Source organism: Chlorocebus sabaeus, chromosome 22, assembly GCF_047675955.1.
Source record: "Chlorocebus sabaeus isolate Y175 chromosome 22, mChlSab1.0.hap1, whole genome shotgun sequence".
Classification (NCBI taxonomy): Eukaryota; Metazoa; Chordata; class Mammalia; order Primates; family Cercopithecidae; genus Chlorocebus; species Chlorocebus sabaeus.
In genome coordinates, this window is record NC_132925.1 from 68,456,537 (window position 1) to 68,483,954 (window position 27,418).

Below are 27,418 nucleotides of genomic sequence, written 5' to 3' on the forward strand. Positions count from 1 at the left end.
ATTTCATGGAGGAAAACATACAATAGAGTGTTTATGGTACACTGTTCTTTATTGTTGTTTTTGGATTTTCTTAGGGAAAGATATCTTGTTTTCCCCACTGTCTTGCTCACCATCATTGTTCTCAGGATAGGAGCTGAAAACTTTTATCTAATCTTCAATATCCCTCCCTGCCGTCCTTCCAGCTCAGTATGAAGACTCAGTGAGAAGCTTGTAGTGGAGATATGTAGTTAAGCGGAAGGCCAGAGAGGTCAACAGGGGTCATACAGGACCTTGTAAACTATGGGAATGCTGTTGGTCACTGTCCCGACACTACTGGGAAGCCATTGAGAGAATGCAAACAGGGAGTGAATGCAAAGTGAGAGAGAGGGAGTGTGTATATGTATGTGAGAGAGACACTGATAAGTGATGATCACATTTATTGTGGGTTTTTTGGCTGTGGGGAAGGAGCCTCCGCAGGAGAGAGGAGGTGCAAAGGCAGTGTGGTGCCCTTCTCCCAGCTGACAGGAGAAGTCTCCTCCCTCCTTCTGCACAGAAGTTGCTTGTCAATCAGGAGCTTACCATCCCAGCTTCAAAGCAGGCAGTGCATTTGGGGTAAATATTTATGAAATGCCAAGCTTCGTGATCAAGATGTATTTTGTTTTTAATGAGCAAATGACTCAGAATTGTTTGAGGTTATTAAAAGACAAATTATTGTGTGCCATCATGGAAAAAGGGAAGAGGAGAAAGTATAATTTTACATCAAGCAATTTATTTACAGCCATAATCCACAAGCAACCAATCAACCTCTTTAAACAAAATTATTTAATTTCTTGTAAAGGCTTGAAGTATAAAAATTTAATTTATTTAGGGAATCTCATTAAGAGGACTTTTAAAAAGTAAGGTGGTCTATTCAGTTGCTTCAAGGAATGTTAATTGAGTGCATAAGATGCCATAAACATTGTGTTTGGGGCATGAGAAGTAACATGAATGAATCTCTGCTCTCAAGACACTTCTAGTCTGGAAACAAGACAGTCAAAAGCCATTAATAAATGAGTAGAAATGTGCAAAATGTTTCTTCCTTTTTTAAAGTTGAAACCATTGTTTCAAATTGTATAACAGTTATTTTGGATATTACTTTGTTTTGGAAAATCTAGAGAATACAAAACATTCTAAAGAAAAATCCTAACCTTAATCCCATTTATCTTGGGCAAATACTGTGAATTTTATTTTTTTCTGTTCTTCACTGGCATATATTTTTATACAGCTGAGAATTACTGTAGACACAGTTTTCCTATCTTGCTTATTTTATGTCACATTGTAACAAGCATTTACACACATTTCCCCATTTTTAATGACTACAACCTACAAAATATTCCTTTGTCAGACTGGATTATCATTTACTTGCTTTTGTTCTGTTTTGATAGACATTTAAGATAAGCCAGATTCATAAAATTTACTCATTTTATGTCTCACATCATCTTTTACACTTAACTGTTACAATAAAACATTAATAGGGAAATGAGATTTAAAAAAAAAAAAAAATCTCTCTGTATGTATGTCTCTGAGCTTTGCCATCCAAAACGAAAAAAAAGCGGACCAAGTCGTCGTTAAAATAATTGTACATCCTTGAGAGAATAGTGCGGGAATAATACATTTGACTCACTGTTTCTGGCATATTCTCTCACTGGACACGTAGCTCCTACCCTGAAATTGGTTAAGACAGAACGTCTTATGACCAGGCACAGTGGCTCACGCCTGTAATCCCAGCACTTTGGGAGGCTGAGGCAGGCGGATCACGAGGTCAGGAGATTGAGACCATCCTGGCTAACACAGGGAAATCCCATCTCTACTAAAAATACAAAAACTAGCCGGGCGAGGTGGCGGGCGCCTGTAGTCCCAGCTACTCAGGAGGTCGAGGCAGGAGAATGGCGTGAACCCGGGAGGCGGAGCTTGCAGTGAGCTGAGATCCGGCCACTGCACTCCAACTTGGGCGACAGAGCGTGACTTCGTCTCAAAAAAAAAAAAGAGAACATCTTGTTGTTTGTTTTGTTTTGTTTTGTTTTTAAAACGGAGTCTTGTTCTGTCGCCAGGCTGGAGTGCAGTGGCATGATCTCGGCTCACTGCAACCTCTGCCTTCCAGGTTCAAGCAATTCTCCTGCCTCAGCCTCCGTAGTAGCTGGGACCACAGGCGCCCGCCACCACGCCCGGCTAAATTTTGTATTTTTAGTAGAGACGGGGTTTCACCATGTTGGCCAGGCTGGTCTCCATCTCTTGACCTTGTGATTCGCCCGCCTTAGCCTCCCAGAGTGCTGGGATTACAGGTGTGAGCTACCGTGCCCGGCTGGAACGTCCTTTAAATCCAAGAAAGCAGTTTGCTTCTAATTTAGGGAAACTTCATGCCTGATTTTGAAACTTTTAGCAGATGTCATTTCTGTCTCACTCTTCCAGTGACATCTGAAATCTACCTATTGTTTATTTTGCTTTTTTAAAAAAGGTCCAACATAAAGTCACTTTAAGGTGACTGTTACCTACACTCTCTTGACACAGGGGCTTGACTGTATTGATGAGAAAAAGCTTCAGCTTTTTCTTTTTTGGTTGTTGCAAGTATTCCTTGGATTTTTGTTCGGAATGGCCAGGGATTCCAGTAAGCTCTCTATGTGGGCGCATGGGCCCTTGGAAAGGTGGCATGACTTAGGGGAAAGAACCAGGCATGGGGTGAGTGAGTGGAAGCTGAGCCTGCCAGCACTCATCTCTTAACCCTTTGGCAAATTAAGGCAATTACCCTTACCATCAGTAATCCATCCCTGGCAGTCAGATATCCTGAGTGAAAATGCTGACCAGAGTCTATTTCCCATTATTTTACGTAGGACAAATTTTAATGTGTTATGTGTCAATGTGCAAAACCCCCAATCAATGTTCAGAAGCAGAAGTTGGCAAATCCAGCCCACTGCCAGTTTGTGTAAATAAAGTTTTGCTAGAACACAACAACACCCACTTGTTTACATATGATTACTTTTCTACTATAATACCCGAGTAGTTGCAATAGAGAACTTGTGGCACCAAAGTCTAAAATAATCCACTAAGTATTCCTTTACACAAAAAGTTTACCAACTCTTTTCTAAAATATGACTAAAAGATAGGAACTTGTCTTATGTATACACAGATATCATGTTAAGGATGTAAAAATGTTTAAAACATTAGTTACTCAACAATTAATATGATCTCAACATGCATTTGTTTTGTTTGAAATGTGACTTCTTTTTTAATCATGAAGAACATCTGAGACACATCACTTTTGTGGCTGGGTTTTCAAAACCTCTAGGGAAGTTTCTGATATTCTACCAATTGTACTGCAGTGTGACGCTTAACCTTCACCCATTTCATTAAAAATGTTACATTAAATTTGAAGGCTGTGATAGGATTTTTTATTTTATAATAGCAGCAGACAAAACTTTTATTTAGAAATGAATAAAACCTGTATTTTCTGTAAAGTTTGGATATTAAAAGCCAATTCAACAACAACAACAAAAGGCATTCAACTAGGAAACTGTCAACTGGATCAATATTCTGTGGCATTTGGTTTTATTTCACTTCTTAGAAGCTCAGTGTTCTCATCTGTAAAACGGAAATCAAACTTCCTTACTGGGCTACGCGAAGGTTAAGTAAGGAAAGCCCTGCCTGACACATTGGGAATACATTAGCTGTTGATTCCCTTTCCTTTTACTACCCTTAGCTGTGTTAGAGGAGCAAATAATCACAACTATGAAATATTTTCAGAAACGTTTCCAAATTGACACAGCTTCTGCTTACTTACGGTTATCTGGAGACCCAAGTAAAAGCCAGGGAGAAATTGGAAAGATCCGTGTATTTGGGTAAGAGATAATAGCAGCTGTAACCAACATTCCAAAATTTGAAATTTTTGACATTAGCCGGGCGTGGTGGCGCACGCCTGTAGTCCCAGCTGCTCGGGAGCTTAACTCAATGCAGTTTAATTCATGAGTACCTCACAGTCTAGTGCTGGTTGAGGGGGACAAGAGTGGTGGTGGCTCTGCTCCATGTGGTCTTTCAGGGACCCAGGCAAATTCCATCCAGTGACTCTACTATCCCCAGGAAGTAGGAGTTCTTCACTGGATCTCTGGGCCCACAGTCCAGGGAAGAAAGCATTCATTAAGCATGGTTCCAGAGGCTTCAGGATCTGAATGAAAGTAGTGTATACCCACTTCCATCTGTTTGGTTAGAACTCAGTCATCAGGCCCCACCTAACTACAAGGGATGCTGGGAAATGCATTCCAGCTGTGTGTTCAGGAGAAAGAAATGGATTTGATGAACGTTTAGCCAGTCTCTGCCACACACTGACCACATTTTCTTGTATTATTATGGAGGACAAATGCTTACCATACATAAACTGCCCAGAGGTGCTGATAATCTGAGAACCTGTCTCCAACAAGTCCCCTGGGAAGGGCAGCATTCAGAGACAGTCATGCTGGTTTGGAACAATTTATCTACATACTTGTTTAAATATATTTTAAAAATTAGCCTGCACTCTGAATCTGCTTCCCACATATTGTGTGCCATTTAGGCATTTTGGAGTTCTAAAATTACAGATCTGTCTCAGAGTGAGTAAGTTTAGGAACACATACTTAAGAAATGTTGCATGCAATGACATTTTCCTTCCCAAAGTGATCTACATGAACTCATATTTATTTTGCTATTTTATAAAATCAGAAGTTGTACACAATATTGAGTAGAATTCTTTATCCGTGATGGCAGATAGAACATCTGTTGAAATACTACCACTGTTATTTATTTCGAATTGCACATTTTACAATGAACTATATCAGAAGCATTTTCAATTTTTTAACACCTTTAATAGATCTAAGCCCACCTTTTTTTGAAAGTTATTCATTTTAAATCATGATTATATGAATATTTTAGGATTATAATCACCCTAAAATGAAGGACAAAATTTATCATACTAAAATAGAAATTTAATTTAAAGTACAAAGAACTTGATTGCAAGGTTTAGTAGATTAGAAACAAGACATCAAAGAGGATATTAAAAAACACTTTTTAAAACACCCTCAGCAGTATAGTTTTACAGTAGTTTTCAAAAAAATACAACAGCATTTATTAATGTTTGTGAAGATCATATTATAGACAAATCAAAGATCAAACTTTTGTAAGGTTCAAAAAACACATATAAGCAAATTTTGGTCATTTCCTGGAAAAAACTAACTTTAAATATATTCATCCAGGCCAGGCATGGTGGCTCATGCCTGTAGTCCCAGCACTTTGGGAGACAGAGGCAGGCGGATTGCTTGAGTCCAGGAGTTTGAGACCAGCCTGGCAGCACGGTGAGACACTGTCTCTACAAAAATTAGCCCAACATAATGACACCTGCCTGTAGTCTCAGCTACCTGGGAGGCCTGAGGTGGGAGGATGGCTTGAACTTGGGAGGTTGAGGCTGCAAAGAGCAGAGATCATGCCACTGCAATGCAGCCTGAGCAACAGAGTGAGACCCTGTCTCAAAAAAGTAAACAATAGGGCTGGGTATGGTGACTCATGCCTGTAATCCTGGCACTTTGGGAGGCTGAGGCAGGTGGGTCACAAGTTCAGGAGATCCACACCATCCTGGCTAACACGACGAAACCCCGCCTCTACTAAAAATACGAAAAATTAGCCAGGCATTGTGGTGGGCACCTGTAGTCCCAAGTGCTTGGGAGGTTGAGGCAGGAGAATCACTTGAACCCGGGAGGTGGAGGTTGCAATGAGCCGAGATCACACCACTGCACTCCAACCTGGTGACAGAGCGAGACTCCATCTCAAAAATAAATAAATAAACGAATAAATAATAAAACACAAATTTTCATTCAGTATCATACAGTTAGTGATGTTTGTTTGAGATGGAAGCTGCTCTTGACCGTATTGTGATCCAGGGGCCTTGGTCAAAAGTCAGACTGGTCTACAGACATGTGTAATTAAAAATACTCCTCTCACTTTTCTTGGTACTCCATGGCATTTCCCACTACCTGTCACTTTGTCCTTGACAATATATGAGGCAGAAAACAAATTGCGTGGACCAGGTTGGTTTTCCAGTCAGCTGTTCCTTATTTTTCTCCGGTGCTTCTTTGTTATATTAGAGTTCAAATTTACTATTCATGAAACACATTTTAATCAGTGACCATATCAGACAAATGGAAGCTAAGCACTGGTTAGTATGTTGAAAATAAACATGAGGGCTCTCATTAATGTCGCTGTCTGAGTAATTAGTTGAGCATCCAGTCCTGAGCAGCCGTGAAAGCAGACCGGCTTCTCACTGGAACGACAGGCTGACAGCCCCGTCTTGGAGAATGGTCATTAGTGTGCCCTGCCATCAATGTCATGTTACTGTGTCAAATTAGTTAGTGTCCCCTTAGGAGAGAAGCCGGACCTACAAATTATCCTCCCACATCCCTTGGAAACTGTGTTTGCCAAACCTGCGATCGAGTGTGAGCAAATTATTAACACGGCTCATAAATTAACTAGTTTACAGGCTTATAACATTTTACAAGTAGATAATAAAGGGGAGAAAAGTTTTCCAATTGCATTGCCCTGACGTGAGGCTGTGATCTGCCGACTTTTCCTTAAGGAGTCCATAGCTCATAGTTTTTCGTTAAGAGACCAAACACATGGGGTGTCAGAACAAATGTTTGGAAATGTAGAATCTACCAGTGTGAATCCATTGAAAACAGTATAATTAACTTCATTATCTCATTGCTCTGATAAGTCGATGACAATGGTCGTCTTTCTTTTAGTGGCAGTTGCTCATTAATGAGTTCACCAATTAAGTTTGAACGATTACAGCCTTTACCAACTGAAATTATCTTAAAAACATTTTTGATGCGTTCTTATCATACTCTTAAGCTCCCTTGCTCAAGAGGGAAAATGCCCACACAGCACATTAAACTCATATAAGAATGAAGATTCTGAAGTCATGATATATTTGGCAATTTATGCACAGTAGACACCAGATACCTAGAAAACATAGTGTGGACAAATCTGGCCTGAGTTTATCTCATATCTAGAAGAGACACCCACTGGGAACACCATCTCTTAACTCTCTTCTGAGTTCTGGTAGGCAGACAACCCACATAGTTTCCGGAGACAGGTGACTATTCAAATCGTAAAACTTCATGCATCTCCTTTTTAGTTTCAACTTCTCCGAGTAGGTTAAAAACATGTAAATTCACAAAGTGTTGCCTGAATTTACTATTGAAAGAGAACACTGCACACAGACATACATGTACGTGCCCCGAAAGCTCAGACTTTCTACCCATTCTGTAGCTCCATTTTTTTCTGTATTAGTGAGAGTCCTTTATTTAATCTTGAGGGCCATATACATGGCATTATTATCTCAAGGATCTATGCAAAAAAGACCTGGCATGTGAAACCTTGCTACTGACAGCTATTCACAAAAACTTTCTGAAAGTGCTTGAGGATGAGTTGACTTATCTGTCAGCAACTTCAACTTACTTGGAATTGGATTTGGTAAATATTCTACTAATAACCTAACCAAGCGATGAAAGCTTTGCAGTCTCAGCACATGAACAGAGTGACTGTTTCCATGAGAAGGCTGTGTCACAATCTCCTTCTGCATTTGAAATGCAACTGAAAAAAAAAGAGTTGCTAACTGTGGCAAGTAAGATTTTCTGTTTGGCTGGCAGGAGAGAGCTTGTATGTTTTGCTAGGAGGGGTGCCTGTGTCCATGTATGTACTTATTTCCTCCTGTCTCTTCTACTGGGTGCATTGAGACAGGCTGAAAGATCAAAACTCATAGCAAAAGTATCATTTGGACCTATGGATCGTCTTTTTCTTATTTCTCAGGATGTGTTAGCACTGTAATTATGAGAATTTATCTTCAGAAATAAGAAATTATAAGCCAAGCATGGTGGCTCATGCCTGCAATCCCAACACTTTGGGAGGCCAAGACGGGTGGATCATTTGAGGTCAGGAGTTTGAGACCAGCCTGGCCAACACGGTGAAACCCTGTCTCTACTAAAAGTACAAAAATTAGCCAGACATGATGGTGGACACCTGTAATCCCAGCTACTCGGGAGGCTGTGGCAGGAGAATCTCTTGAACCTGGGAGGTGGAGGTTGCAGTGAGCCAAGATTGTGCCACTGCACTCCTCTAGCCTTGGCGATAGAGCAAGACTCTATCTGGAAAAAAACATAGAAAGAAAATTTACTGGGAGTGGCACACACCTGTAATTGCAGCACTTTGTAGGCTGAGGCAGGAGTATCACTTGAGCTCAGGAGTTTGAGACCAGCCGGCCTACTAAAATTTAGCCTATCTACTAAAATTCCAAAATTATCTGGGCATGGTGGTGCACACCTGTAGTTCAAGTTACTTGGGAGCACTTGAGTCTGGGAAGTTGAGGCTGCAGTGAGCCCTGAATGTGCCACTGCACTCCAACCTGGATGACAGAGCGAGACCCTGTCTCAGAAAAAAGAAAAGAAAAGAAATAGAAATTACGGTATGGAAGATAAAGGAACTTAACTTCCTAAGTGGATGTCATTGCCTTCAAGAGTGACAGTTTTACTCACCTACATAACATTTTGCATCCTCCTCCTGTAATTCAGATTGTGAGCTAGGTCGAATGCCGATTCTAGAAGGCAAAGGATAAAATAGATGCTTAGATATGTGATTGTATACTGAAGATAAATGTGGTGTGTAAATGAGGGATAGCAAAGGCTCGTGTGTCTGTGTTGCTTTTGAAGCATCACCATTTGCCCCTTCACTTAACCTCTTCTTTTCTTTTGCTTTCAGCTTCCCTCTGTGTGTTGTAGTCCTGTGGCATTATGCATGCCCCCTCCCAGTGACCCCAGGCTTTTTATGGCTGTGAGACACGTTAAATTTTCAGGGTAAGTGACAGACACCACTGATGCTGTATACCACCTAAAAATTGCCATCTACCTTCGCAGGGGACCCAGTGGTCGATATAGTAATCCTGCAGAAGATAATGGCCTTTCTAATTATCAGGCCCTGATTCTGAAGCTAGCAGGCGTTTGAATGCTGCTATCCGCCATGATAGCTTTATGGTTTTCAAGAATAGGGTTCATAACTTGGATCATATTTGTGGGAAGGGGACCTAATGCAGGGGTTGGTAAAATTTGTAAGAGACCAGATAGCAAATATTGTCATCCTCATGAGCGATACAGTCTTTTCCAACTAGCCCACTCTGCCTTTAGAGCACAAAAGCAGCTATAGATAATATACAAGCAAATGGGTGTCACTCTGCTCCAGAGAGACTTTATTGACAAAAACAGACAGTAAGCCATATTTGGCCTGAAGACTGTAGTAGGCTGTCCCTTGATCTGATGCATCAAAAAGGGACATTTGACCTGTAAACCTGACACCTCGCTGGGTACCACTCCATCTGACCTTGAGCAAACCATTTATCTGCGAGAAACAGGAATAAAAAAAAATACCTGCCCTTACTACCTTGAAAGATGGTGTTGTAAGGATGAAACAAGATATAATGCACGTGAAAGCACTTTGAAAATTTCGAAACTCCTTACGAATGTGATGATCGGCTCTACAGTCATTCCGGTTCACCTTGTGGAGTATGACTTCTTCACCTTTTTAATCACATTGGGCTTTCATGAGCGAAATGAGTGTGGGGGAAAGCGCTCTTATTTTCTGAGTAATGTGGTTTGTCTGTACATTCCTTCTATTTTACAATTGATGGATAAGCTGTTGAAATGTCTTTTTTTTTTTTTTAGTATCAAATATGGATGAAGGGATATACGGGTAGATTATGGTAGGCTAAAGATCAAATGCCAATGAAGAGCGATTAAATTTCCTTTAATCATCAGAATCTGAGAGTGCTGTAAGATCTCACCTTTAATATAGGCCTTAATAAATAATAATGCTTGGGATGCCTACAAGTATGTTTGAATTTCACAAGTCTTGCATGTCAAAACAGAGAGACAGGCTCAGCAAATATGCTTCCCTGGGCTAGCAATACTAATTAAGAAGGAAAGTCATACTTAAACAAACAGCTTTGGGAATACAGGGTTAATCAGAATCCCAATTCATGAATTTTCTAGTTTTTTTTTTCCCCTCAGAGAAAATTGTAGTGTCATCTTTAGATATGTTTTCATATCATTATATTAGTTAAGAATTGTTTTCTAGTAAGAGAGATATAGCTACATGAGTAGAAACAATTATTTAAGTATTCTGTCATAAGAACATCCAGGAAGAGCAGTTTGTGTCTTCTTTCTGCTCTGCTTATTCAAGTGTGTTCCTTCGTCTTCAAGGTTACAGGGTGGCTGCTGGCTCTCAGGCCATTGCCTCTACATCCTGAAAGGAAGAGACAAAGAGTGGTTTTCCCTGCGGAGGCAGGCCTTTTTAAAGTACTTTCCCTGCAGCCTTATCCAATGATGCCTGCTTATATCCTATTAGCCACCCCTAACTATAAGGGTATCTGGGAAATGCAATCCTTAGACTTGAACAATTTGATGTCCCAGGTAAATTCTGTGTTCTAGTACTAAGAAAAGGTGAATGCTTACTGAGCAACCATTGTGGTTACTTATACGAAATCATGCTGTCAGTTTTGCTTACATGTTTAATTTTTATTTATTTTCTATGAATGCCTTTTGTTGACTGTGCCTTGTTTGAATTTTACATGTTAGAATTTTAGCTTGTTTAATTCTCAGCAGAGATACAGCTCAGTAAATATTTTAGGACCATAATATTCTTACTGAACGCACCATGGCAAATCTGAGAAATGAATTTCTTTATTAAGAGAGCTATAAAGCAAAATTTAAACTCTTGAATATGCTCGTCTAGTGGGTTTTCCTTCCTGTGGATGTAAGATTTCCTTAAGGCTCGAGTATTAGCATGAGGTCTTAGCGGCGTGCACTCACAACCAATTCTGTTCACCCTATAAGGGCAGGAGACATTGCTGACAGCTTCCCACTGTCCCTCTGTACTTACGCAGACTCAAGGCCAGGACAGAACTCTCCACCCTGCATTTCTGTGATTTGTTGCTCCCTGTATCTGTGCTGAAAGGTTACCATGGGAGTGGGGTGCACGGGAGAAGTAAGCCACTCCTGTCCAAATTTTCTGTCCCAAATTGGCCTGTACATGATTCTTTTGAAACGTTTTATCCCATAAAATGAATAGAATGAGACTTCCCTATGCTTTGTATTAATAATACATTCTCTGCCTATACTGGCCTGTGATGAGTAGTCATAAAACTTAGGGTCATGGATGCATTCACAGACCCTCATTGGATGCCTGCTGTGGATACAGGGTAACAGCATGGTTAAGAGTTTCTGCTTTGAAATTAGATCGGCTTAGACTCAGATTCCACCTTTTCCACTTCCTGGCTGAACAACCCTGGGCAAGTTACTTAACCTTTCTGTGCCATGGCCTCCTTATCCGGAAAAGGGGATAAAAATAGAAGCCAGCTCACAAAGAGTTAGAGAGGTGATGCTTGTAAAGAGCTTAGCACAGATCCTGGTACATCATAAATTCCAGCATTGTGCTAGGCACCCCAGGTGATACAGTGGAAATCTCTGTCTCTGACAAGCTTCTACCCTCCAGTTGCTGGTTCACTGGTCGTCATTTTACTGATAGATGATGCATGTTTCGCAGTCCATTGCTCCTCACCTGATATTCCCTTGTAAATGCAAGTAGAGCCTTGGGAGCTTGTCCTCATGCACATCTTCAAGGACACGTGCAGCTATGTATACAGCTGTTGTAGCCCTGTTAGCAGAGCTTAGGTCTCTGGGTCCTGTTTTGAGGATTTCCCCTGAGAAGCATGCAGTTCTTTTTTTATTCCTTTTTTTTTTTTTTTTTAACTTAGTCAGACGATGGGCCTGCCTCGCAAGCAGAATTCAGTAACTGCTTTCAAGTTGGTATTGCTGATGATAATCTGAAACTGGAGGGTTTCGCTCGTGCAGGCTGATGCTACATGATGTCAATCTTCTGCCACCTCATCCCCCATCCCTGCCTCTGTGCTGACTCGGCAAAGCAGGTCCTGGTCCCCCACAGATCTTGAAAATGGCCCTCAAAGAACTGGTCATCTGCACACAGAAGCTGCCACAGGTCCGTGGCAAAGAATGTCAGCAGTACTCATGGATGACTCCATTGGTGACTTGTACCCAGATTGGAAAACAGTGCCAACCATGTGACCCTGGCTGTCCCTTGAGTTTTGAGCCTTGTTCTGTGAGACGGATAAGAATCACACCACCTATAATAACAAACCTGCAGCGCTAATTCATTGACATTGACACCATATCACAGAATTGATGGTTTTGGGGTGACAGACCCCAGCCTATAGTAGTACTTATCAGGGATCTGCCTGACACAGGCTTTGCTTCCGTCATGTTCACTGTGTGGAGATGGTGGCTAAAGATCTTGCATGTTCAAGAGACTCTTGGAAACTTTGAGCTTTTGCCACGTAGTTTCCAATATTTTATTTAAACCCCATTACTCTTCTCAGATGCCATAAAAACTCCCTTGCCTCCAAACTACGGGATACCTTCAGTCCTTCTCATCCCTTAGTGTTCAGTTCAAAAATCAACCCCTTGGACATGCCTTTGCTGACCACCCACATGAAAGGGGACATCCCCTTTATTATTTTTCTTGATCCAAACCTCTTGTTTGTTCCATATGTTACAGCCCTGTCCCTTCATGAATTCACCTGTTTATCAGGTAATAAGCAAGAAGTAGGTCTTATTCAGTGTGGCTTCTCCATGGCTAGCAGTGCCTAACATGTGGTAGGTATGCATGTTGTCAGTATTTGTTGAATCAGTCAAAGTCTGGGGATTTCCCTGTCAATTTCTGTATTTTTATGGCACCTATGAGGACTGTATCCAGTTGAGGGAGTAAGAGAAGGAACAAAGTTACACACGTCACCTTTATTGTAGGAATAGAATACAGATCTTGAATTTTCTCTGGAAAGTTCCCACTATGTACTGCATACTCTGCGTGTCCCATCCAGAAGGGGTTATACATTATCTTCCCCATGAAGACAGAATCATTTGCCATTTGAGCCTGAAGGATATGGTGGGTGGTACAAATTGATTAAGGATGTTGGGATCCAAGCCCAAACCCCAACACTCTCATTCATTGGCTCTTTTTTTGGACAGATTATTTTCTCTCTCTAAGACTCAGTTTACTTCCCTAGGGCAGGGGTAATAGCATCACCTAGCCACTGAACTATTGTGAGGATTAAATTAGATGGTATGTAGAAAGCACTTTGCACAGGGTCTGGATGAGAATAACAGTGCTGTTGATTTAAGGGTGTCCGCAAAGGCTCTGGGGACCTCCACTAATAAAACTCATCTTGTGATTTCTTGTGATGTTCATTTTAGAGGTGGCAAAGATGGCAAAGAGCCTTGATTCCCGATTATATTTGCTCATGTTTCATGTGCTGAATTAACTTTTAAAAGTACAAAATAAGCAAGCAGTGAGATAGTCTGTTTTATATTTGTTGTTGACGCGTTGACTGTTGGATATTCGTAACCTGTCTCAGGTAACATGCTAGAAACCTCAAGTGCTGCAGTGACTTAGTGTTTGGAGCCTGACCCATATCCAGAAAACCATGGAAATTGAGAGTTTGGGGTGCTGCAGTGTCTGTATGCCTTCTTGCTGGGGATATGTTTTGCCTTTAAGTTAATCAGAGCTGGCCTTGCAATAGAGGGCATCTTAAATTTCCTGTAAATTCTCTTCTCTCTCTCTCTTATTTTTTTTATTTTTATTTTTTTCTGGAGTTGGAGTCTTGCTGTGTCACCCAGGCTGGAGTGCAGTGGTGCCATCTCAGCTCACCACGACCTCCGCTCCTGGCTTCAAGCGATTCTGCTGCCTCAGCCTCCCTAGTAGCTGGGACTACAGGCCCAGCTATTTTTTGTATTTTTAGTAGAGGCGGGGTTTTGCCTTGCTGGCCAGGCTGGTTTTGAACTCCTGACCTTGTGATCCACACATCTCAGCCTCCCAAAGTGCTGGGATTACAGGTGTGAGCCACCGCGCCCAGCCCAATTGTCTTCTCCTTTTTTTAAAAAAATATATACTTGATATCATCTGTCCTGAAAATTCACATAACTTCTCTTTTGATAGAAAACCAAAGTCTATGTAGTCTGAAAGGAGTTAGATATAAATATCTTTCATTGTTAACACCGATTTCTTCCACCTGCTTGAAGATGATCTATTACTTTTGCTATGTTATTCCACCATGTCAGTGGTTGACATTTGTTGTTCATTGTGAATTTTTTATGTAAAAGCTGAAGCAGAGAGAGGGACCTGTCTCACTTTGTATCACGTGACTTTCTGGTGGAAAAGAATGAAATCTATCAAATCATATACTCTTATTTATACGACTTATGGAGTAACTGGGGTAATCTAGGAAATTAAAATAGCCATTTCTTTTCTTAATTCATAACGTGTGCTCTTGCAACCTAAAAATAAAAGGACATGATTAAAATATAGTTTAAGGCATCAAACATGGTTGCTAATATCCTTTTAGGAAAGGAAAAGATGAAATCCAGTAAGTTTCAATCAAACTAAGTGAATAAATCAGAAAAATGCATTGGTTAGACTCATGATAACCCTCAGAGTGGCTAACACCCAGATTTTTTGCATCTCTGAAAATATATAACACCCCTGTTGCCAAATATCACTTCAGAAACTAAAATAATAATTCATGAAAGGGGAAACAGATCTGTGTAATATGAGACTTGATCAGGCAGTTTACATGGGATGCTTGAGGGTCTTGTGCTGCCCTCTTCTCAATACCCTGGTGCCTGAGGAGCAGCGGGGAAGATGAGGAGCTTTCTGAGGGTTTTTTCTTTAATGTTTTGAAATTTTGCTGCATTGTCTGAGTTCAGTTTGGTTCAGCAGTCTCTCAGTGCCAGGTGACTCTGGTTAAGATGCTCTGGGGCTGAATTTCTCAATGCCAGCTTTCCCAGGGGATCAGTAAAGGTTTTGCCCTGGGTATTCCAACCAGGAGAACCTGTGTCCTGTCTTTGTCCACATCTGTCCCCAGTCATTCATTAATGGTAACACAAAATAGTCTCCTACTCCTGACTCACTTCCTAAACATGGCAGTTTCTTTGGGATTCTACTCCTAGAATAATTGGTGCTTAGACCTTCTTAGGTTTATCTACATGTATGTACCTAGAGGAACTTGCATTTCATGCTATCACCAATATTCTGCATGCTTAAAAAGTAGGGAGAGGTGGAAGTGGAATTTTCTAAACTCATGAAATATCTAATCCTAAAAAATCTCAATAAACAGCAGTTGTTTAAGAGAAATAGTCTAGCTTGTGAAAGGTCTACCCTATAATAGCTACCTTTACTGTCTGTGTGCCAGACATGATTCTAAACCTTCGATATTTATTAACTCACAATAACTCTGAAGTAATCATCCTTCTAAAAATTCATTACAGGTGAGGAAGCTGAAGAATAGTGAGTTAAATGACTCACCCAGAACCCTCTGCTTATATGGAGCAAAGCTAGGATTTAAACCTAGAAACTCCTTCCCATCATACCCTGTTTTTGTTGTTGTTGTTGTTATTTTAAGATGGAGTCTCGCTCTGTCGCCCAGGCTGGAGTTGGAGTGCAGTGGTGTGGTCTTGGCTCACTGCAACCTCCACCTCCCTGATTCCAGCGATTCTCCTGCCTCAGCCTCCTAAGTAGCTGGGACTACAGATGCATGCCACTATGCCTGGCTAATTTTTGTATTTTTGGTAGAGATGGTTTTGCCATGGTGGCCATGCTGGTCTCAAACTCCTGACCTCAGGTGATCCACCTCAGCCTCCCAAAGTGCTGAGATTACAGGTGTGAGCGACCACACCCAGCCGTACCCTGGTTCTTAATCACTGTGCCACGCGGTCTTCCTTGTGCACACATATTTTTGGGGTGTTGATGTGCAGGCATTATTTTGTTTTCACATAAATTTTTCACTCTGGGACTGCATGTGGAGCCGTTATACCTCAGTGCTATCTAATAGGCCCTACTTGATCTTACTAGACTTCTTCAAATACTTTCTTTTTGCTAACACAGGAGCTATGGGAAATAAAAGTATGTCCCAATTTGATTAGGAACAAGGACAACCACTTAATTGCCATTCTTCTATCTCCAGTTGGATGTGCCTGTTAAGACATTTTCTCTAGATCTTTGAGTCATTTTTCTCTGGGACATTATTCTAATTAACCTCATCTCTGTAGCCCTCATTTTACTTCATATTAGCCTCTGACCACCTAATAATTGATTTGTTCTGCTCAATCACCTGTGTGAAAAGCGAGAGGGTCTCCCTCCCAAAGCTTCGGTCCTGTACCTGGGCATTTTCCCAGCAAGCAGGTTCAGAATGTTCTTTTAGTTCTTGGAAACATTCACCTGGAAGGCTTTTTATTTACCAGGGTGAATCTGGGGTACTGAAAGGTGACATTGGCTGACAGAGTAGAAGACCTTTGGTTACTTAGTCGGTAGAATTATAGGTTTATAAACTGTATGCCAAGGACTTTGACCTTCAAATATTAGTAAAATATTAGGCTTAATGAAATGTATAAATGCCAGTTTCAAGAGACCACAAATAAGCAATTTTGACTTAAAAGGTTTGAAGTATTCATATTGCCTTGTTAACACAAAGAGTAGACAGCCCACTTCTAAAGTGTCGGTGCCTTAAAATACTGAGCTCACCATATTTTAGGTCTTTTAGGTTCTGAGTGACCAGCTTAGTCATAAAGGGCAATTAATTGGCTCATAATGTTGAAAAGTCGGATTGTGGAACTAGCTCCAGGGAAATCTGGAGCGGGCGGTTCCGATCATGCCATTAAGTCTTAGTGGCAGTCTCCTGGCCGTGCTGTGTGCTCCCTGTTGGATTCATTCATGGAGGTGATTCCCTGGTTGTGGCAGGATAACCTTTCATGAGTCTGTTTTTGTAGCAGCTCCAGCAGAAAAGATCTTTTCTTAAGAGTTCTAGCAGCTGTCACAGAGTCGGGATCTTCCTGCTTCTGTGATTGGTCTGGTGTGTGCCACATGCCTTTTGCTGAAACACTCACTGGAGCTGGAGCAGGAGTGAGTTGGGGGAGGTGGGAGGTCCTGCTTGGCCTAGGATGGGTCATGTGTCCATCTCTAAAGGCATGGATGGCCTTTGACCTACAGAAAACAATGGGAAGTAGGTGAAAAGAGTGCTGGTTTCAGAAGAAAGGGACAGAATTCTGGGAAAGTGAACTATGTGTATGTACCACATCGGGTACTATACTGGATACACAGCAAATACATAGAATTATAGGGTGGAAGGAACCTTTAAATACCATGTGGTTCCGCTAACCCACAACTGAATGTCATCTATGGGAGTTTTCCCAGAAAGTTGTCTGCCTACTGCTTGACATCTTCAATGACATTTACTACCTCGAAACTGGGCTGTGCCTCAGAAATGCTACCATGCCTCTGTCCTCGAAGAGTCTAGAGTTCATTCATTGCCTGCCTGCCTTCTATTCATTCTTTTCTCCAACCATCCACCTACCATCTGCCACAGTTTGTGGTCCTAAGGCAAGATGCTTGATTTTAACATACTTATATGTGCAAGGTAGACAGAAAAGTCAATTATAATATGGTGATAGAGAAGCTACAAGAATACTGGTGGATTGTGCGTTTTGATTGGGGAGGGAATTGGAGAAGGGAGATTGGAGGGCCTCATAGCAGGAATGATGCCTCAGAGGATGAATAGGAGTTGCCAAGTAGCCAAGGGAAAGATGGTCTTATTGGTGGACTTAGTAGGATTAAACCCTATATTATACTCAGACTTGCTTTCGAATGACCCAGGAAAATGGGCTTATAAAATAACTTAGCCCAGTCAAAATGCATATGTCTTTTAGGTCACATAAAAAATGTAAGTGGTGGAAATAATATCCTAATGATGAAACATTTTTGTACAGGTGAGCCATCTGACATCTTCCAAGTCACCCCTATTTCCTATTTCTTAATAATGCATAATAAGTGGATGGATGAAACCCCCTTGGGAAAAATGTCAGTGAGTTAAATTACAGAATTTTAGCCATCACTTCCCTAACAATTTTGAAAGGATCAGATATTATTTGTTTATTCATACATTCTTGGGGACAATGGAATATTTTGAACCCCAGTTTTCTCATCTGGTGCCTGAGGATAAAAATAGTACCTCCCGAAGGGTTAGGGATATAGAGAATAAATATCTGGAGCATGTGAAACACCAAATATGGTTCTATCACCTGGTAAGCCCTCAATCGATATTACTTGTTATCAAAGGGTATCTATGATTTTTATACCTCATCGGTTGTCAAGGGCTTAAAATTTAGTTACATCCATTTAGCTAGTTGATATAAATGTTTTTCCATGTGCCCTGGATGGAATATATTTTTTATTTTTGCATGTTACTTACACCTTAAAAATTAAAGATATTAAAGATGGTGAGATTTAGCAAAAAAACTTTAATTTCACATGCTTTTAATGCTTCCCTGAATTAATAATTTTCATGTCCATCATATTTTCTCCTTGGCCCACAATTCATCCCATATTTGGATCTTGGCAAATGATGACTTGGTTAATTAGGCAGTCTGTTAACTCTGATTACTAAGTTATAACAGATCAGTGTAGAAGCATCACTGTGCAATTTGGATTAAAAGGCTCTTCATTTTATCAAAACAAATTTACATTTATGGGTAGCTATGTTGAAGTGCATTATGTTAAAATGATGCATTTTATAAGGAAAATTTAAAAAGGATAAAAAATTATTTCCTCCTACTAAGTTATTTTTTTATTATGGCATTCATCACATTATCTTTCACTAGGAATATACGTAAAAGCTTGGAATTTTCTTTTAAGGCTTGGAAATTATAGCTGATTTAATACCTTGATTATACAAATATGGTGGATACATTGCATTTTTATTTAAGCATAATTTAGTGTAGTGGCACATTGTTATATTCCAGTTCTGACCACAGTGGCCTCTGATGTTGGAGTTACTTATAAAAACGAAACTTGACTGTGTTGGGGCAGAATTAGTGGGTTACATTAGGCTGGCTTTGTTTTTATAGCTGAAGGCATTGATGGTTATTAAATAGACAGCAGCCTCTGTAGTCCAGTCTCTTGTCTAATGGTTCATCATCACTTAAGGGAAGTTGGGGTGTCAGAAACTTGCTTGCTTCTTCTGTGTTCATCTCTGCCTACCTTCTTTCCTTTCTTAGCACACATAACAGTTAGCATTGTGGAAGGCGAACAAACAAACACAGAGTAATTTTCCAGACTCAGTGAACCTTAAAACCTGTGTAAATTATCCCTCAAGATTCTGTCTAGTATCAATAACATTCTAATGATAGCACCTCCCCCTTTACTCCCCCCTCTGCTCAACACACACACCTGTGTGTACATACACTTATACACACATGCATGTACGTGCATACACACACACACACACACACACACACACACACACACACTGAACACAGCAGCTGGCACCAGGGAGGTGTTTAATAGGTACTGGTTGAAGACTAGTGGGTGGAAAAGATGAAACACCAACAGCCTCCCACTCCAAGCTTCTAAGCTGCTCTTAGCCTGGTCCAACATCTGGGACCCTGTTTGATATTACAACTGTTGGAATAAATAGAGTTGATGAATTTAGTATTTATTCTTTCAATAAACTTACTGAAGTCTGGTCGTTATGAATTGCTGTGTTCTAGTTCTATGGGAAATAGATAAATCAAAGAGAGAAAATACGGTGTTTCCCCTTATCCATGGTTTTACTTTCTGTGATTTCAGTTACCCACAGTCAACGATGGTCTGAAAATAAGTGAGTGCAGTACAAGAAAATAGAGAGAGAGAGACCACATTCACATAACTTCTATTACAGCATTGTTAAAATTGTCCTGTTATTCATTATCATTAACCTCTTACTGTGGCTAATTTATAAATTAAACTTTTTCACAGCTATGCATGTATAGGAATAAGCATAATGTGCATAGGGTTCAGTACTAACTGTGGTTTTGGGCATCCACTGGGGTTCTTGGAACGTATCCCTGTGTATAAGGAGGGACAACTCTGTTTTTATTTTTTTGAGACAGAGTTTTGCTCTTGTTGCCGGGCTGGAGTGCAGTGACATGATCTCCGCCTACTGCAACCTCCGCCTCCCATGTTCAAGCGATTCTCTTGCCTCAGCCCTCCGAGTAGCTGGAATTACAGGCATGGGTCACCACCCCTGGCTACTTTTGTATATTTAGTGGAGACAGGGTTTCTCCATGTTAGTCGGGCTGGTCTCGAACTCCCAACCTCAGGTGATCCGCCCACCTTGGCTTCCCAAAGTGGCTGGGATTACAGGCATGAGCCACCTCGCCCGGCAGACTGTGTTCTTTACATTCAGCAAACTTAGTATCTTGTTTATTGATGATACTGACATGACCCTAGGCCAGAAATAGTAAACCTTAGTTCTTCACTTTTGTTCAGTACTAGCATGTAGTTTATGCAAAACCAGCTTTTCTAAATCTAGAAGGCTCTTCTAATATTGAAGGTAGAGGCAGAAGTTTGTTTAAGTCAGAATGGAAGTGGAAGTTTTTATGAATTTGATTGTTTTATCTTAATTAGGAACATTTAATAATAATTATGGGTGACTCTCATTTTGGAGCAGGTGTGGCTGGTTGTTCAAAGGTAAAGTGATGTTTTGAACTGTAATTTGACGGATCTGAATGACAGTCAGTCTGAATAATTCAGCTTCCTGCTAGCTTCTCTACCACCCCATTCTTTCCTAGAGAAAGAACCAAATAAGGAATTTTTAAAAACCCAAACCATTCTGGATTCTATTAATTCTTATAGTTACTTTCAAAGGAGCAGTTTGAGAGAGAGATGTGGCCTAGGACATTTATATGTGAGGTAAAGCTTTCAACCCATTAGAACATTAATTTTTTTTTCTTTTTTTTTGAGATGGAGTCTTGCTCTGTTGCCAGGCTGGAGTGCAATGGTGTGATCTTGGCTCACTGCAACCTCCGTGTCCTGGGTTCAAGTGATTCTCCTGCCTCAGCAGGAGAGGGCGCGCCACCACGCCCAGCTAATTTTTGTATTTGTAGTAGAGACGGATTTCACCCTATTGGCTGGGGTAGTCTCTATCTCTTGACCTCATGATCCACCTGCCTCGGTCTCATTAATTTTTTTAATGGGGCTTTAGTTGCCTAAATAATATGTGTATTATAATAAAGTCTTGCTAATAGAGCAAGAGAACCTTCTGGAAAACTGCCTAAGGAATGAGATAAGAATTGAAGTCTGCTTGGATTTTCAAGCATCCCTTGAGATGGAAAAGTCTTACCCCACATCCGTGGTCCTCAAGAAGCCATAAAGGCAACATTAGAAAACTTTCTCGATTAAATGCTTCCTTAATGAATAGGTCTGTGGATAGAAGCAAGCCGACTTATTATAAGATTGGATACTATTACTGTGTGGTTGTATTAATTAAATTTATTCCTTTAAAATAACCTTGGATGAAAACAACCACCTTTTCTGTGGTCATGGTTAGCAGATGTTTACCGTAATTCTTTGCTCGGTGAAAAAAATGCCTCTTCCACCCAACAAAAACAGCCACGTTTGCTTGGCTAAATCAAAACTTTGGCGTTTGGGTCTTACTTTATATATCATGGCTCCAGTCACACAACCTTTCCAAGTGTGAGGCTTAGATCACCAACTCCAACATCTGCAGGAGAGCTTTGCTCACAGTGATCTATTATGTGAGTACTTAATTCTTATACTGTTCTTGGCGTTCGCCCTTCCTCATTGAAACCAAAATCCTATATGTACCCTGCTCTTTGTTTTTCTTACATAAGCATGCTAGCCCCCTCCCAAATTTTTAAAGCTTTCACCTAGGCCTGTGGCCATTTTTGTGAGGATTTTGATCATAGAAATAAAGTCAAAGTTTGCCTTCTCAGTCTGAGAGTTTAGTTTTTCTTCGGCTCTCTCTGAAATGCCAAGCCTCTCCTTTCCTTATATTTTGTGCTTGAAAAGCACTTTTTCTCATTATGTATTGGGCCTACTTAACCACCTCACTCCTCTTTTTTTTTTTTTTTTTTTTTTTTTTTTTTTTTTTTTTTTACAAAAACTAAGTGATTTCAAACCTATAACCTATAGGTAGTCCCTGCCCACACCTGCCATTCACGGTTCTAATAGGTATTTCAGGACCAGCTCCCCCATCTGCACTGAATTTCTGCACTGAAGAATGCCGCCTGCTCTCAGCAGTGCTGAAAGGAAATATAACAGCAGAACTTTGCTTTTCTTGGGAAGCTCCTCTCTTTGGAATGGAGAACTCTGGGTGGCTCTTCTTATTTTGTTTTCATCGCCAAAATAAGCAGGGATCTTGCATAACACCAGGGTAGGAAAAAAGAAGTAATTTTAAGGGAAACATATGTTCATGTTGAGAAAAAGGCAGTTAGAACTGGACAAAGGATAGTGGCCCACAAAGCTAAAGGCATCTTTTCAATTCAGGTAGGAAACCAGGTTTTGATCATTTGGTATATATGTGTGTGTGTGTGTATATATATACATACATATATATATACACATATATATTTGAGACAGAGTCTCAGTCTGTCACTAAGACTGGAGTGCAGTGGCACAATATCGGCTCACTGCAACCTCTGCCTCCTGGATTCAAGCGATCCTCCTGCCTCAGCCTCCCAAGTAGCTGGGACTACAGGCATGTGCCACCACACCCAGCTAATTTTGGTATTTTTAGTAGAGACAGGGTTTCACCATGTTGGCCAGTATGATCTCGATCTCCTAACTTGGTGATCTGCCTGCCTTGGCCTCCCAAAGTGCTGGCATTACAGGCGTGAGCCACCACACCCAGCCTTTTTTGGTATATTTTATAAAATGAAAAATAAGTTGCTTCCCTGTATCCCCAAATCTTTTCTTTGATCCAATTACAAATAGATCTTGGGAAACCAAGGCTTATAAACTAGCTAGTTGATATATGTGGTATAGAATGTATCTAGTTCCGTATTTGTTAAGTTATTTTCCTATGATCTTAGCACTAAGTAATGTCCTTGGAAATCATTTCATTTAAGATGCCTGCCCTAGTCTGAAGTCAAAGCTGAAATAATCCAAATATGATTTTTTTTTTAAATTGAGACGGACTCTTGCTCTTTCGCCCAGTTTGGACTGCAATGGCATGATCTCAGTTCAAGTGATTCTTGTGCCTCAGCCTCCCGAGCAGCTGGACTACAGGTGCATGCCACTACACCCAGCTAATTTTTTTAATACTTTTAGTAGAGAGGGGGTTTCGCCATGTTGATCAGTCTGGTTTCGAACTCCTGACCTCAGGTGATCTGCCCGCCTTGACCTCCCAAAGTGCTGGGATTACAGGCGTGAGCCACAATACCTAGCTTCAGATATGATTCTTATTTGGTTTGATTTTTGGAGAACAGAAATCCGGGTATTAAAATGGACCAAAGATGTCTACTTTAGCTGTTTGGCTGATTAGTGAACATATTATTTGTCCTTTTAACTGATTCCAAATTATGTCTGTTGATAGAAACAGCAGACACTTTAGTGTTTCACACTGTTTATGGGTGGCAGGTTTTGAAAATGCAGCTAATTTGCAAAATGACAGAAGAAGAATAGAAAAAAAGATAGCAAAAATTCCTTAGGTTAATGTTTTCCATTCACCTGTTCTCAAAGTATGAAAATTTTAGGGTTAGGGGAAACCCCAGCAGAGTTCTTCTTTCCTCATTGTAAATTAAACACGTATCCTTAAAACGTAGCTGTGAAGGAGGGAAGGTGCTGGAACATTCTCAGTACTGATGTGTGTATGCAGTGCCAGAACCAGAGAGATGGCGGATGGATGGACTCACACAACTGGTTGAGGGCAAGGGTCAACAGGACTGTGGGATAGTGCCCAGATGGGAAGGCCTTGGTTGTGTGTGGAACTGTTTCTATATGTAGTTCTTTCTTGCATGTATAAAAATTACATCCAAACAGAGATCTATTTAAGACCAATGAAAAAACCCAGTTCTTAAGGAGTCCTGCTTTCCTTAGTGTTGACACCAGTAGGTTTGGAAACTGACAGGGTAGATCCAGGCTTGCATTTAATCTGTTTGATTCAGAAAATCTAATTGAAGGCCAGACATGGTGGCTCAATGCTTGTAATCCCAGCACGTTGGGAGACCGAGGTGGGCGGATCACTTAAGGTCAGGAGTTCAAGACCAGTCTGCCCAAATTTGGTGAAATCCCATCTCCACAAAAATTAGCCAGGTGTGGTGGTGCACACCTGTAGTCTTAGAGGCAGGAAAATTGCTTGAAGCCAGGAGGCTGCGGTTGCAGTGAGCTGAGATCTCTCCACTGCACTCCAGCCTGGGTGACAGAGTGAGACTCCATCTCAAAAAAAAAAAAAAAAAAACTAATTGAAATTTAAAAACTCATAATAGGGAGAAGAAAAAGAACTTACCTTCCCCGTCCCCGAAACCCAACAAAGAAGGACACAAAGCCATTTGAAGTGTAAGATTATTATTAGATATTAGTGTAAGGTCCAGCTATTTTATTTAGTTCACTCCTTTAGTTCACTCCTTTCTCTCCTAGAGGCCTCAAAGGGCATTGTCAGTAGCACCTGAGTCATTTCACTGTTGGAAACACTAAGAAAAAAAATCCGTGTATACACATAAGAAGAGAAATTTTGAGTTACATTTCCTTTCAGTCCTTAGAGTGGGCTACACTCTGTTGTTTTTCTAGTGTTGTTGTACTTTGGGATGAAACTATAAATGGTGGCAGATGCCATTTCTATGGTAGTGAGAACTAGGAAGGACCTCGGGGAAAGTGTCAGAGCAAACTGGAAATCCCAGAAGTTTTAATAATTATAATCTGGCCGTTTGTTCTGTGTGACAGCTACTTTTATAAGCAATGTACTACTAGCACCATCTTACTGAGTTCTTACAAGTACTATGAAGTAGCTCCTCTTATCACCTTCATGTTACAGATGAATAAACTGAGGCTCAGAGGGATTGCCTGTTATTAAATTGCCTAGGGTTACAGAAGAAGTAACCCAAACTGAATACGATCTGTCATTTAGTTAACTGTAATGTGTCAATGCTGATTTCCTGGTTCTGATACTGTATACAGCTGTATAAGATGTCATCGTTGGGGAAAACTGGGTGAAGGATATATGGGTATTGTACTATTTTTACAACTTCTTACAGTCTATAATTATTTCAAAATTAAAAAAAAGAAAGAGGTAGATTTTACACTTCGATCAAGGTCTGTTTTTTATTTTTATTTTTATTTTTTTTGTTGTTTATTTATTTATTTTTTTTGAGACGGAGTCTCTCTCTGTCACCCAGGCTGGAGTGCAATGGCAGGATCTCGGCTCACTGCAGCCTCCACCTCCCGGGTTTAAGCAGTTCTCCTGTCTCAGCCTCCCAAGTAGCTGGGACTACAGGAACCTGCCACCACGACCAGCTAATTTTTGTGTTTTTAGTAGAGATGGGGTTTCACCTTGTTAGTCAGGCTGGTCTCGAACTCCTGATCAGGCTGGTCTCGAACTCCCGACCTCAGGTGATCCATCTGCCTCAGCCTCCCAAAATGCTGGGATTATAGGCGTGAGCCACTGCGTCCGGCCTGTTTGCTTTTATAATCCAGATTTTTTACTGCTTTGCCCTCTGAGATCATTTGACTAGGAATAATGGGGTCTCTGTTCCACTATCTTTATAGGGTTCGAGTTTTCAGGTCTCCCGGAGCACATCTCGTGGTTTCCTATAAGTCCTGGTGATTTTAGGAATAAAGATTCATCCTTGATTTATGAAATGATTTGTAAAATAGATTGTAATTAATTCCTGATGTGTACATGGAACCTCATGTGGACATCTAGAAAAGAGAATGGCAGTAGTAACCCAAAGATTTAGTAGTTTGCAGCATGTAAATCTGATAAGCCACAAAAAATTTTAATTCATAAGACTAGTTATTTATGTCACAGAAAAAAACATGAGATTCAAATTCAGAAGCCTATGTTTTAAAGCTGTACTTTTGGCTAACTTGTTATGTGATCTCAGTTTCCTCACTTAGGAAATCATTGAGAAGCGACTCATGCATGTTCTACCAAAAGTTTCCATGGATAAATAACTTTGAAACATTCCAGATAATACAACTTCAAACCTTTGTCTTTACTGAGTAAAAAATGATTGCTGTAGAAGTTCAGTCTTATGACTGGAGAGTTAAGCTCTAGGATATGTTGGTGGATTTGTTAATCAGTTCATTAAATCCTAGTAAGATTTTATTTCAAATCTTTCTTTTTTTTTTTCTTTTCATTTGAGATGGAGTCTCGCTCTGTCACCCAGGCTGGAATGCAGTGGCGCGATCTCAGCTCACAGCAACCTCCACCTCCTGGGTTCAAGCGATTCTCCTGCTTCAGCCTCCCGAGTAACTGGGATTACAGGCTGGTGGAACTCCTGACCTCAGGTGATCCACCCGCCTCTGCCTTCCAAAGTACTAGGATTACAGGCATGAGCCACCACGCCTTGCCTCTTCTTTTTTAATGTAGGTGTTTATAAATTTCCCTCTGAGTACTGCTTTACCTGTACCTCGTAAGTTTTAGTATGTCTTCATTTTCATTCATCTCAAAGTATTTTCTAATCTCCTTTGATTCTTTGTTTATATAGGAGTGTGTAGTTTAATCTCCCCTTGTTTATGGATTTCCCACATTTTTCTGTTATTGATTTCTAATTTCATTTCTTTGTAATTGGATAACATACTTTTAAATTTACTGAGCCATGTTTTATGGTTCAGAATATGGTGTATCCTGGAGAGTGTCCTTGAGAAGAGAATATATTCTGTTGTCATTAGGTGAAAGTTGCTATGGATGGATGTCTGTTAGGACTGGTTGGTTCCTAGTGTTGTTCATGCCTTCTGTGTCCTTGCTGATCTTCTGCTTCATTCTATCCAGGATTGGTAGAGTGTTGAAGTCTCCAGCTGTTATTCTGGAGTTGTCTATTTCTCCTGTCAGCTCTGTCAGTTTTGCTTCATATATTTTGGGGTTCTGTTTTTAGGTGAAGATTTTCTCAAAGAAAGCGAAAGAAAACTCTTCTTATGTTACCCACTCTCAGAACTTCATTAAGCTTTGGGGTTTAAGAATTAAAACACTCTCTGAAAAAGTTTAGCTTTATAGTGGCTTCCTGACATTGATGGAGACATTTAGGCCATATTTACACAGGTAAAGAGAGATGAGAGGTTGGTGGTTTTATTTAATCAGTATATTAATTTTTTTTTATTGTGGGCAGCTGGTAGGGTCCAGTTGCGGCCAAACCAACATTAACTTCAGTAGCAGATGGCAGGGAGCTTTGATTTACCCAAATCATTGTTTCATCTTTACTATTCACTTACTCTGTGTAGACATGGAGTAACTCAATACAAACATGTTCCATGGGAAAAATATGCTTTTTTTTTTTTAACA

General features: G+C 40.4%; 1 protein-coding gene across 8 annotated transcripts in view; it reads left to right on the top strand.

The window, feature by feature from the left end:
- Window positions 1-27,418, top strand: part of FOXP1 (forkhead box P1) — a 628,854-nt gene that overhangs the window by 215,594 nt on the left and 385,842 nt on the right. For 6 of the 8 annotated variants that reach the window (XM_038002507.2, XM_007984973.3, XM_007984975.3 and 3 more), the window contains one exon: window positions 8,788-8,882. The exons of the other annotated variants lie outside the window; for them this stretch is intronic. The gene's annotated coding sequence lies outside the window, so the exon portion shown is untranslated. The remainder of the gene's footprint in view (window positions 1-8,787; window positions 8,883-27,418) is intronic. 8 annotated transcript variants of the gene reach the window in all.